The sequence below is a fragment of the Amblyomma maculatum genome, chromosome 11 (assembly GCF_055883805.1).
Source record: "Amblyomma maculatum isolate TAMU_Amacu chromosome 11, ASM5588380v1, whole genome shotgun sequence".
Taxonomy (NCBI): domain Eukaryota; kingdom Metazoa; phylum Arthropoda; class Arachnida; order Ixodida; family Ixodidae; genus Amblyomma; species Amblyomma maculatum.
The window spans coordinates 149,635,465-149,647,435 of record NC_139354.1 but is presented as its reverse complement, the minus strand read 5'-3'; the positions used below and the strand labels follow the sequence as shown (position 1 = coordinate 149,647,435).

General features: G+C 48.7%; 1 protein-coding gene across 1 annotated transcript in view; it reads left to right on the top strand.

The window, feature by feature from the left end:
- The first annotated feature begins 2,287 nt into the window (after positions 1-2,287).
- LOC146175164 (juvenile hormone acid O-methyltransferase-like) overlaps positions 2,288-11,971 on the top strand; it is a 67,604-nt gene continuing 57,920 nt past the window's right edge. Inside the window, exon 1 of the mRNA XM_084584598.1 lies at positions 2,288-2,453. The gene's annotated coding sequence lies outside the window, so the exon portion shown is untranslated. The remainder of the gene's footprint in view (positions 2,454-11,971) is intronic.

The following is an 11,971-nucleotide window of genomic DNA, read 5'->3' as shown; positions in this document are numbered from 1 at the left end:
TGCTAGAGTCTGCAATTCTTCCAGACTCTCAGCTAGCAGCCCAATATCGTGTGCATACATCAAACCGGGGAGGCGCTGCTCTACCGCCTTTCCACCTAATCTATATGACAGGTTAAAACCTAGGTTACTGTCTTGTATCCTCCGTTCCAGGTTTATCATATAAAGCATGAACAGCACCGGTGATAGAGGACAGCCTTGTATTAATCCTTTGCATACTTTGACATCTGCCGTACTTCTTATCCCTTCCCACGTAATTTCTGCTTTGTTATCCCGGTATATTTCCTGTAGGAACTCTATTATCTCATAACCGATACCTTATTCTTTTAATATGTTCCACAGGAGTTCCCTGCTTACGTTGTCGTACGCCCCGTTTATGTCCAGGAAGGCCGAATACAAAGGTTTGTTTTCCACTCTAGATATTTCGATGCATTGGGTAAGCACGAACAGGCTATCATCTAAGCGCCTACCATTTCTAAAGCCGTTCTGAAGTTCTCCGAGTATCTTGTTACTTTCAACCCATGCTTGCACCTTTAATTTCACCGCCTGCATGGCTAACCTGTACATAACAGATGTTATGGTAATCGGCCTGTAGGATTTTATGTGCATCCTGTCTCCTTTCCCTTTATAAATCAAAATCATTTTACTCTGCCGCCAGCTGTCCGGAATTTGCTTATTCGTTATGACTGTTTCCAGAGCTTTTAACAACGTTTCCTTAATTTTTGGACCGAGTTCATTAATCAGCTTGATCGGAATTCCATCTATTCTTGTAGATGTGTTTTTAGGAATATTTTTTTCTGCCTTTTTCCAGTTTAGATTGGTCAGTTCTAAGCTGCTTTGTATTCTGCTACCTTGTGTTGCTTCCTGATTTGCGGAGATTACCCTATCGTCGCTCTTAAATGACTCGGCTATAACTGATGTAATGTAGTACACTGTGTTGTCTCCCTTTAAACAATTTCCCTCGTTATCTTGAATCCGATCCTGCTTTCTTTGATTCTTCTTCCCTAGCCAGCTTATATGGTTCCAGAATTTTCTTTCTCCACCTCTAGAGGCATCGTGTATGTCAGCCATCCAGCGACCGGTGGACTGCCTTATTTTACTTTGGATGAGGGCCTGCACCTGAAGTTTCTTTTGTCGATATGATTCCCATTTTTGGTCGATTTCCTCCTGAGATACCTGTGCTTTCTTTGCCATTCGGTGTTCCCTTGAAGCAGCCCGTCGTTGTTCAATAGCTTCCCTGATTTCCTTATTCCACCAGCCCCGCGGCTCCCTCTTTCCATTCCAGCGGTTTGCTACTTCAACCTCCTGAAGTTTCCTCCTTATGAGTAGTTCTACCTGTTCATAATCCCAGTCTTGACCCTACTGACCCTACAGCGATGTCGTCATCTCTCGGCAGCCAGCGGCGTAACTTGTCAACGGAGGAGGAGCGGCGGCGACGGCCGCGGAGCGCGGAGTTGCCAGGCACAGAGTGTATAAAGGAGGCTATGCCACAGTACACCGGTCGACTGGTTTTACGCCGGCGTCTATACTTCTTGGTCGTGAGCTTCGATTTCCCATTGAACATGCCCTTACCCATGACTCTGATTTACAGGCTCCCAGTTATTCCAGGTTCACCCAGGATCTCTCCAATCGTCTCGCTGGAACTGTAAAGGAGGCCAGGGAGAATTTGGACCTCGCCCGCCTGGAGCACTACGGCCAGTACAACAAGGGCAGGCGTCCTTTGCACTTCGAGATTGGGGATAAAGTACTCCGCCGCTCGCACCCGCTAGTGATGCCGCAAAAGGATTTGCCGCCTCTCTCGCTCCTCGGTGGACTGGTCCTTTTGTAGTAATAAAGCGTCTTTCGCGTCTCGCTTACATGCTTCGTCATGTGCAGGGTGGCCGGGAGATCGGACCAGTCAACGTCGCCGACCTGAGAAAGTACTACGAGCGACCAGAAAGTACGTAAAGGCACTCGGGTCTACAAGATGTGAACCATCTGGACCATCGTCTGATGATTGCCACCAATCCAGCGGATTCCTTCAAGCGGGCAGCTTGTCAGAACCAGCACTGTTTTTGTGCTCCTCCCAGTGCCCTTCTTTGTTTCGTTCTTAGAAATCTCGGGAGGTGTCCCGTCTTGAAAGGTGGGAGGGGGGGGGGGGGGAGTGTGGGGCTCCGCAGCCCCTTTAGGTGTTTTAAACCGCGCGCGCGTCTTCCTATTTCTATTGTGTTTGTACGGGCAGCGCTAGTGCGCCTGAGCAAGCAGATAATCTTGGGGGAGGGGGGGGGGGGGGGGGCGTGATGTTAGCGACAGACGAGGGTAGATAAGCGCGTCGGAAGCAAGGCACGGGGCCTTTTTTGCCCCTGCGGAGAGGCCGGCGCGAGGCAGCCGGCGAGCGTCATGGGCCAGCAGGGTGTGCACGGACGCCGACGCGAAGATGGAAGCAATGCCTGCAGGAACAGCCTAGGCGTATTCGTGTGAGTAGCTGTCCCGCGAGGAGCAATGTTTCTTGTGCCGCCGTTAGTGCTTTGGCCCTATCGCTCGTATTATTCGCTCCGCAGTGTGTTTTGTTTCGCCGCGGTAAGGCCCTGATATTCTTGTTACTTTCCGTTGGTGTTCTATTGTCGCGTGCATGATCAGCCTGTTCTCAGTGCATTAGCGCCTTATGTTTCTTTGTTTTGCTATTTTTGTTTATCCGGAATAAACCGGTGTTTTTAAGAGACTGGATTCGTCACTCGTCGGGCGAGACCATGGCTCGCGAACCCATTTCTTTTTTAGGGCGAGGCCTTCAAAACATACTGCCAGCCTGAGTGTGAGGCTTTAGGCAGGAGCAGGCATACAATGCATGCATAGTTTCGGAAAAGAATAAAAAAATTAAAACATGAAACCGTAACTAAGCATCATAAATACAAGTCAACGCTAGGCCGGCAAATTGAAAAATAGAAAAAAGAATGTAAAGCGAAACGTGTTGCAGCAAAAAAGCTCAAATGCTACCAACCCGACGCCACTGTTTGAGTACAATGCGGCAAATGCGTTCAAATATTCAGAACAGCGCGTGACAAAATGAAGATACACTTGTGCGTTAGACAACAGCAGATAGGGTATTCCACTGGCGAGTCGTTCTAGGAAAGAATGATTCTTTAAAAATGATGGTTTTACGTGAGTATTCTTTAACCTTTTTAACGTGATAGGAACGTTTTGTGGGTTTGTTAGCGGTTTCAAGGTAAAGAGTTGTATTAATTCCCAATTGGTCATGATAGAGCAAGTAAAAAAGCTTAATTCTTTCCCGGTTGCGTCTTGAGGCCAGGCTTTCCAAGTTGCCATCTAGTAAGAGTTGGGTTAGAGATGTGCGCCAGTTATATTTGTTGTAAATTATTCTTACTGATTTACGTTGTACTTTTTCCAGTTTAATGATGTTAGTTTGCGTGTAGGGGTCCCAAATAGCGGCAGCGTATTCCAGTATTGTTCTGATGTACGTTTTGTAAGCCAAAAGTTCTATGTCGCGTGTTGATTTTGCCAGCGTTCTTCTTAGGTAACCGAGCCCTTTCATTGCCTTTCTTTTTTTTCAACGTATCGTCGTGTTCGCTCCATCAGAGGTCGCTTGTGATTATTAATCCAAGATATTTATAACTTGACACTGTAGCTAAGGCATTGTTTCCAAAATAATATGCAAAGTGCAAAAGTTGGTTTTAGCGAGTGACTGTCATTGTAAGTGCTTGTTTTGTGATTTATAGCCATTTGCCATGTAGTGTACCATTCTTGTATGTTGGCGAGAGATGTGTTCAAATTTACCTGATCTTCAAAACTACAGATTTCATGGTAAATCACACAGTCATCTGCGAAAAGTTTGATCTTCACAGGGATTTCACAAGCAATGCGATTAATTAAAATCAAAAAGAAGAGTGGTTCAAGTACCGATCCCTGAGGGATTCCTGACTCAACTAAAACAGGTCTAGAGGATACATTTCCAACCTTAACATTCTGATGACGATAGGACAGATAAGCTTCTATCCATGCAAGCAAGGTATCATTTTTCAGTAAAGAGTAAAGGTTACAATGAGATACGCGATCAATAGCTTTTTCGAAATCTAAAAAAATAATGTCAATCTGATTATCATTATGTAAAGCTGCAGCGAGGTCGTGAATTGTTTCAAGTGCCTGAGTTACAATGGATAGACCTTTACGAAAACCGTGCTGACGCTTATGAAGTATTTTGTGATTGTTACGAAAAACTGAGATGTGTTTGAAAATGATATGCTCCAGGGTTTCGCACAAATGCAGAACAGTGAAACGGGCCTAAAGGATGAGGGTTACGACTGGTCGGAAGTTTTTGGAATAGGTGTGATTTGGGCATACTTCCAGTCAGATGGGAGTTTTTTGGAATAGGGGAGATTTAGGCATACTTCCAGTAAGCTGGCAGTTCGTCGCATGCAAAAGATTTGTTAAATATGGGGGTCAGGTAATTTGCGCACCATTCGGCATACCTTATCAGAAAACAGGTCAATATTCCATCTATACCACACAACTTAGCGTCTAAGTTGAGTAACAGCGAAAGTACACCTTCCTCTTTAGCGTGTACATCGCCAACAGCCGGGACGTCATCATAAAGGTTGAAATGGGGTCTTAAGCAGTCATCACGTGTAAAAACAGAGTAAAAGTATTCGTTTAGGGCATTTGCAATCTCAGATTTGTCAGTTGTAACGACATTGTTCAAGCACATGCTTTGCAAGAATTTCCTTTTTGGTGCAATGTGGCGCAAAACTTTCCTGGGGACGAACGCAGAAAATTTTTTAGAAAGACATTTTGGTAATGAGCTTTCGCCTTCTTGATGCTATCTTTCAGCAGTGCGCGCAGATCGCCCATTTATATTCTGCTGGCCACGGACGGGTGCCGCTTATGTTGCTTTCTTACATTTTTCAACTTTCGGCCCAGCCGGATGATTTCTTTATTATTCCAAGGGCTGGTATTGCGCACTATTATTCGCTTAAAGAGCACGAAGTCGTTTATGCATTTCAACACCAAATCCTTGAAAAAACGCCGTAGCTGGTCAACATAACTCTGGTTCGAATTACAAAGGGAAACAAAGCCGGTAAATGAGCTATTCATTGCATCTAATTATGTCACGTTGGTAAAAAGGCGTGTGAAGGCCGCAGAGCCGGTAACACAGAGAGCCCGGTGTTGGCGAGGTCCAGGGGCGAACGGTCCGAGCGCGAAAACGGGAACTGTCTTCTTCACACTGGCAGCATAAACAAGGTTGACGACTGGGCAAGTTGGTAAGGGTTCATATTTAACCAGCCAAAGGACGAGACACAGGGAAGAAGAGGACAGGACAAGGCTGGACTAGCAACTGAGCGTTTATTTAAAGGAAGAAAACAACGAAGACTCCTTCCGAAAAGCACGCGCACAACCCAACCGGTGGAATGGCAGGAAATTGAGAAGATGACAAAAGAAAATTCAACGCCAATTCAAAGTCAAGGCTTGACTAACGACTTTTCTAATAGAGCGAATTCCTTACAATGAAGGCTAACCGATACCTTAGCCACAGACTTGTTCTCAGCCTTAGCAACGTAATATGCTTCGAACAGCTCTCGACAGAATTATATACCATTGCTGTAAACTACACCCGTATTACTGAAATCAGGCGCACAAAGGCACGGCCATGCTCCGACTTACACTTTCGGGATTGCACATGTAGCGCCAGATTAGAACTCGCCTTCCCTCTCAGAGAATTAGAGTGCTCCGTCAGGCGCACATTTAGACATCTGCCGTCTGCCCGTAGTAGCACCGGCCACAATTGAGCGGAATGCGATAAACCACATTCTTTCTGCAGGTGGTGAACCTTTTCTTAAGTGACACTGTACAACGAAAACTGTCACGAGCTACACTGTCGAGCCCTTTTCTAACTCTGGCGCGCAAGCCTCCTATCTCTTTTCTCGCAGTAAATACGTCAACGTCGTACCTTGCCGCCTGTTTCTCAGTCGGTGCGAAACGCCATGGGGGTAAGGTACGGCTGCCACCTTCTTTCGCCGCGTCGCCACACCAACATCAACCTGCCCCGTTTTGCTCTTTCTCGATCGTGTTAAAACATGTTCTGACAGACGAGCGAGATGGACAGTTGGAAAGCCTGCCACCAACAACTTCGAAATTTATTGTTAAAATGCATCTTCAACACGGTGATGGCAAAATTTACGTAATGCGGACTTGATGCATGCGACTGCCAACCCATTCTTTACCAACCTCGAGTCATCGTCATCATCATCATCAGCCTGACTATACCCATTGCAGGGCGAAGGCCTCTCCCATATTTCTCCACTTAACCCGGTTCTGTGCTAGCTGCATTCACTTGACCACTGCGAACTTCTTAATCTCATCCGCCCACCTAACTTTCTGCCGCCCCCTGCTACGCTCTCCTTCCCTTGGAATCCAGTTTGTTACCCTAAGCGACCATCGGCTATCCTCTCTTCGCACTACATGTCCTGCCCATGTCCATTTCTTCTTAATTTCCACTCGAATGTCGGTACCAACCTCGAGTGGTCCGATTCGAAGCTAAGCAGAGGCTTCCCTGACCTGGGGCTGTAGCTCCAACACACGTGATTGTCTTAAAAGAACTGGTCCAAATCCAGACACTGTATATGTTGATTTTTAGGAAACTCATACGTAAAAGAGAGGCCCTGACCTTGCTCTTTGAACATTCGTAACACATCTTGCGCCAAACTATCGAAACCATCCTTATCCAAGAAAATAAGGTAGTCATCAACGTAGCGAAACGCTACTATACCGAAGGCATCCAAACCTGGCTTCAATTCGGTGTCAACTTTAGACAGAAAAATGTCGCTGAGCACAGGAGCGACCTGCGACCCAATGCATACCCCTAACTTCTGGATGTACATGCTGCCTTGCCAACAGACGAAAGTGAAACTAAGGTAAAAGGATAACAGCTCCAAGAAACTAGCAACCGATATACCGCACACATTAATAAAAGCCAATTCATCATTATCTACAGTGATGCAGTCTTGCGCACACCTTAGAAGTCCGTCCTGTGGCAAAGAATAATATAAGTCCTCCACATCAATGCTTATTGCAGAGCACCTACCCGGTTTTCTGTCCATTAAAAATTCTAGCACCTTAGAAGAACTCGGAATCAAAAACGGGTCCTCAACTTTCCACATCTTTAGATGCTTCTTCAAAATCCCGAAATCTCGTACTGCCCGGTTCGACGTTCCGAAACAATAGTCCTGAAAGGAATGTCGGTCTTGTGCGTCTTCGCCGAGAAGAAAATATCCGAGTTGGCGTCTGTAGCTGCCTTCACCCTCGAACTTAAAGCCTTCAGATTATGATCATCTAACCAAGCTTGCTTCCTGTAAGACGATGGCTTCGCTTTCACCTTCCTAAAAGTCTTGGCAATCCTCTTGTCAAAGTCTCGGCAAAGTCTTGTCCTGTCCTCTTCTTTCCAGTGTCTCGTCCTTTGGCTGGCAGCATTAGCTCCCCCGGTGAGAAACCATCGACCCGATGCTCGAGGAAAGTCATGGACTCACAGGGAGGGCGTCCTCGCGTGATAATGTTTGAGGCAAACGACGTGTACCATCTCTGGGCGTGCGGCACTACTTGGGGCCTCGTGAGGAACAACTTCGTAGTTGAGAGCGACAATGCAGCGTAGAATTCTCTAAAGGCTGAAGTAGCGACGCAATAGCTTTTCGCTAAGTCCACGTCGTCGAATTGGAGAGCTAGCCCAGACAAGATCACCTGTCTGATATTCAACCTCGCGGTGCCGCAGATAGTAGTGTCGCGCATTCTGCACCTGCTGCTCACGGATGCGCAGCTTAGCGAGCTGGCGGCCTTCTTCGGCACGTTGCAAAAAGTACCCAACGTCATCATTGGGGTGGTCGTTGACATGGGGTAGCATGGCATCTAGTGTTGCGGTGACTTCGCGTCCATAAACAAAGCTAAACGGCGTCATATTGGTCGTTTCTTGGATGGCTGTGTTTTAGGCGTACATTACGTAAGGTAGGACTGCATCTCGCGTTTTGTGCTGAACGTCCACATACATTGAAAGCATGTCGGCAAGCGTTCTTTTTCAACGTTCGGTTAATCCGTTTGTTTGGGGATGGTATGAAGTAGTCCTGGGGTGACTTGTGCGACCTAAGTCAAGAATATGCTGCATAAGCTCAGCAGAAAAGGCCGCACCTTAGTCCGTGATCACAACCCGGGGAGCGCCGTGGCGCAGGATGATTTGCAGTACAAAGAATTTTGCAACTTCTATAGCGGTTCCACTCGGAAGAGCCGCTGTCTCCGCATAACGCGTCAGGTAGTTGGTGGCCACTATTATCCACTTTTGTCCGGAGCTTGAGGTAGGGAATGGTCCTAACAAATTTATCCCGATTTGTTGAAACGGCTGGGATGGAGGCTATATGGGTTTTAGGAAGCCGGCTGGCTTGACAGGAGGAATCTTTCAGCGCTGACAGTCACGGCAAGTGCGAACATAATTCTCAACATCATGTCCCAGACAAGGCCAGTAGTACTGTTCTGTAATTCTGGCTTGCGTTCTCGTGATTCCAAGGTGGCCGTAAGCTGGTTCGTCGTGGCAGGCATGCAAAATTTTGTTGCGTAGGTTCGTAGGAACGACAAGCAAGTAATGTCGACTGTTGGGGGGCAAACCTCTTCTTGAAAAGCACGTCGTCGCGTAGGTAGAAAGAGGGTAAAAGCGCGCCGGTAAGCTGCAGAAACCCTGCTGCTAGCAGTTCGCAGGTAATGAATTATTGCCTGAAGATCAGGATCGGTGCGTTGTTGCACGCCGAAGTCTGTAGAGCTTACTGCGGTGACGAAGGCGGCGCCTTCGCCTGCGTATGTTGGAGCAGGCTCGACGAGAGCCCAGGAAAAACAATCTGCGTTTAAATGTTTACAACCGGATGTGTGGGTCACTGTGATGTCATATACTCTTGTAGGCGGAGACTCCATCGTGCAAGGCGCCCTGATGGATCCTTGATACTGGCTAACCAGCAAAGTGCGTGATAATGCGTCACTACTTTGAAAGGTCTCCCGTACAAGCATGGCCTGAACTTCATAATTGCCCACACGATGGCGAGGCACTCTTTTTCAGTGGCAGAATAATTGCCCCCGGTCTTCGACAACGAACGACTTGCGTAAGCCAGTACACGTTGCTGACCCTTTTGGACCTGAACTAGAATAGCGCCCAAACCAAAATTACTCGCATCGGTGTGTACCTCTGTATCACCGTGTCCATCAAAGTGCGCCAGAACGGGTGGTGACCGAAGGCGGCGTTGAAATGCCTGCTGCTGCGGTGTTTCACATTGCAACTGTACATCTGCCTTCGTGAGATACGTAAGGGGCGCGGCGATTTTGAAGAAATTTGGCACAAAGCGACGATAGTATGCACATAACCCGAGGAAGCACTGAAGTTCCTTCTGGTCTCGTGGCGGCGGGAAATTCGCGATGGCAACAGTTTTCTAAAAATTTCAATTCTTCGTAGGCAAAGGGGCGTTTTTCTGCCTTTAATGTAAGGCCGGAGGACATTTTATAGCTTGCAGTACCGCCTCGAGGCGACGAATGTGCTCTGAAAAACTAGGGACGAAGACGATCACATCGTCCAGGTATACGAGACAAGTCTGCCATTTCAGGTCCGCGAGGACGCTGTCCATAAGCCTTTGAAAAGTCGCTGGCGCGGAGCAAAGGCCGGACGGCATAACCTGAAACTCGTACAGCCCGTCTGGAGTGAGTAATGCATTCTTCTCGCGGTCCCTCTTGTCAACCTCGATTTGCCAGTACCCAGATTTGAGGTCCATGGAAGTGAAATGCTTGGTGTTGCATAGGCGATCTAAAGCGTCATCAATTCTGGGCAGGGAGTAAACATCCTTTTTAGTTACATTGTTTAGTCGTCGGTAGTCAACACATACCGGTAAGGTACCGTCCTTCTTCTTGCCAAGGACGACAGGTGCCGCCCAGGGGCTCTGGGATGGTCGAATAACATCGTGAACAAGCATTTCCTTACCTTGAGTGGTAATTGCGGCCCGCTCTTTAGATGAGACACGATAGGGTGACTGTCGGAGTGGTTGCACTATATCGTCCTTAATAATAAGATGTTTTACAATGTGTGTGCGACCAACGCGTGGAAGTGACGCGAACACAGTTCTGTGGGGATTGAGAAGGTTCCTCAGGATATATTGTTCCGTCTGCGGTAGTGCCGGGTTGATGTCGTACTTTAGGTCGGCGAATCTCTCTTGTTCCGGTCGATAATCACATGTCAAACTGTGCACGCACCTAGTTTCAGCGATGGCATCAATGTAAGCGACCGTTGTTCGCTTACTGAGATACCGCTGTTCGTTGGTGAAATTGGTGAGAAGTCAACTTTGCCATCTTCGAGGATGACAACAGTCCCAGCAACAGCAATGCCGCGGTCGAGAAGCAAAGGCGGTTTACTCTCGATGACACCTTCCACTCCCCAGAGGATGTGCGCACCGACGGTCACCATTAGACTGGAGCGGGGAGGAACAGCCACATTTTCGTCGAGAATGTGGAGCGGCGCCGGCAGAACACAGTTAACTTCGAGGGAATTCTCTGTCGAAAACTGAACCGACCGAGATTGCAGGTCGATGATGACGCCGTTTTCCGTCAGGAAGTCCATACCGAGTATAACGTCTCTGGAGCAATCCGCTAACACAACAAACGTTGCCAGAAAGGTTCGCCGTTGAACTGTGACTCGCGCTGTGCACGTTTCTTTAGGTGTAATCGAATGTCCTCCAGCGGTACGTATCTGAGGGCCGTCCCAAGCTGTCGCAACCTTCTTGAGTGCCGCGGCGAATGATCCACTGAGTGTGAAATAATCGGCCCCACTATCCACCAAAGCGGTTACGGCGATTCCGTCAACTGAAAGGTCTACATCGGCTGGTGGTGACGTCTCACTGCGGTAATATCGAGGTGTCCGGTCTCGGCTCCGGTGCGTCGAAGAGGTGCGGTGTCGTAGAGGAAGAGTAGGGCTACGCAGTTGGTCGGGTTGTCGACTTGCCGTTAACTTGGGCGGCTCGGTAATCGTCGTCATCTCTGGGTTGTTAGGCGTCGGCGAAGTGGTTTGCGTCGTTGGAGGGTCTTGTACATTTCGTCGTCGAGCAGCCACACCTCCAGTGGCTGCTGCGTCTAGTTTCCCCTACGGAGATTTCTAGACTGTTCCCGTGGCTCGGAGGAATCGCAGCGGCAAGGCGGAGGTGGTCGATGGCGCTGGACTGAGTCTTGGTTAGAAAGGTAGTCGGAAATCTCCCGTGGGCGCTCTGCCGGCTGCGGACAGCGAGCACCGAAGGGCAACCCACGAAAACCCATCTCTTTGTACGGGCAGCGACGCCAGACAGGCCCGGCTTCGCCACAACGGTAGCACAGCGGCCGGTAGTCCGCGGTTCGCCAGATGTCAGGTCGGCGGCGCCTGGGTCGCTGGAGCAAGGTCGGCTGGGAAGGTGGCAGTGGCATTTGGGGAGCGGTCGGCGCAGGCGCTTCGTAACCTGGTGTTGAAGGCGGAAGAAAACGGCTTGCGACGGCGGCGTAACTCATTGTAGGTGGTTGTGGAGGGCATGCAAGAAGCGTCGCGGCACCCAAAGCTTGTTGCACTTTTTCGCGAACATCGGTGAGCGATGCAACTTGCGGCTGCGCCGGCGTAGGCAACAGTTTCGCCAGCTCTTCACGCACAATGTCTCGAATGGTCTCACGCAGTGAGCCTCCTGATGACACGGTGGACCTCTCAGCACATGTGGACAGCATCGACCCGGTCGTGCGCTCGTACTGCCGTGCCCGCACGTCAAGTGATCTCTCGGTGGAAGTAGCTTCCGTAACAAAAGCATCTACGGTCACTGGCGGGCTGCGAACGAGGCCGGCGAAGAGCTGTTCTTTCACACATCTCATTAATAATCGCAATTTACGCTCTTCCGATATGTTTGGATCTGCGCGGCGGAACAAGAGCTTCATCTCCTCCGCGTACACCATCACGCTTTCGTTA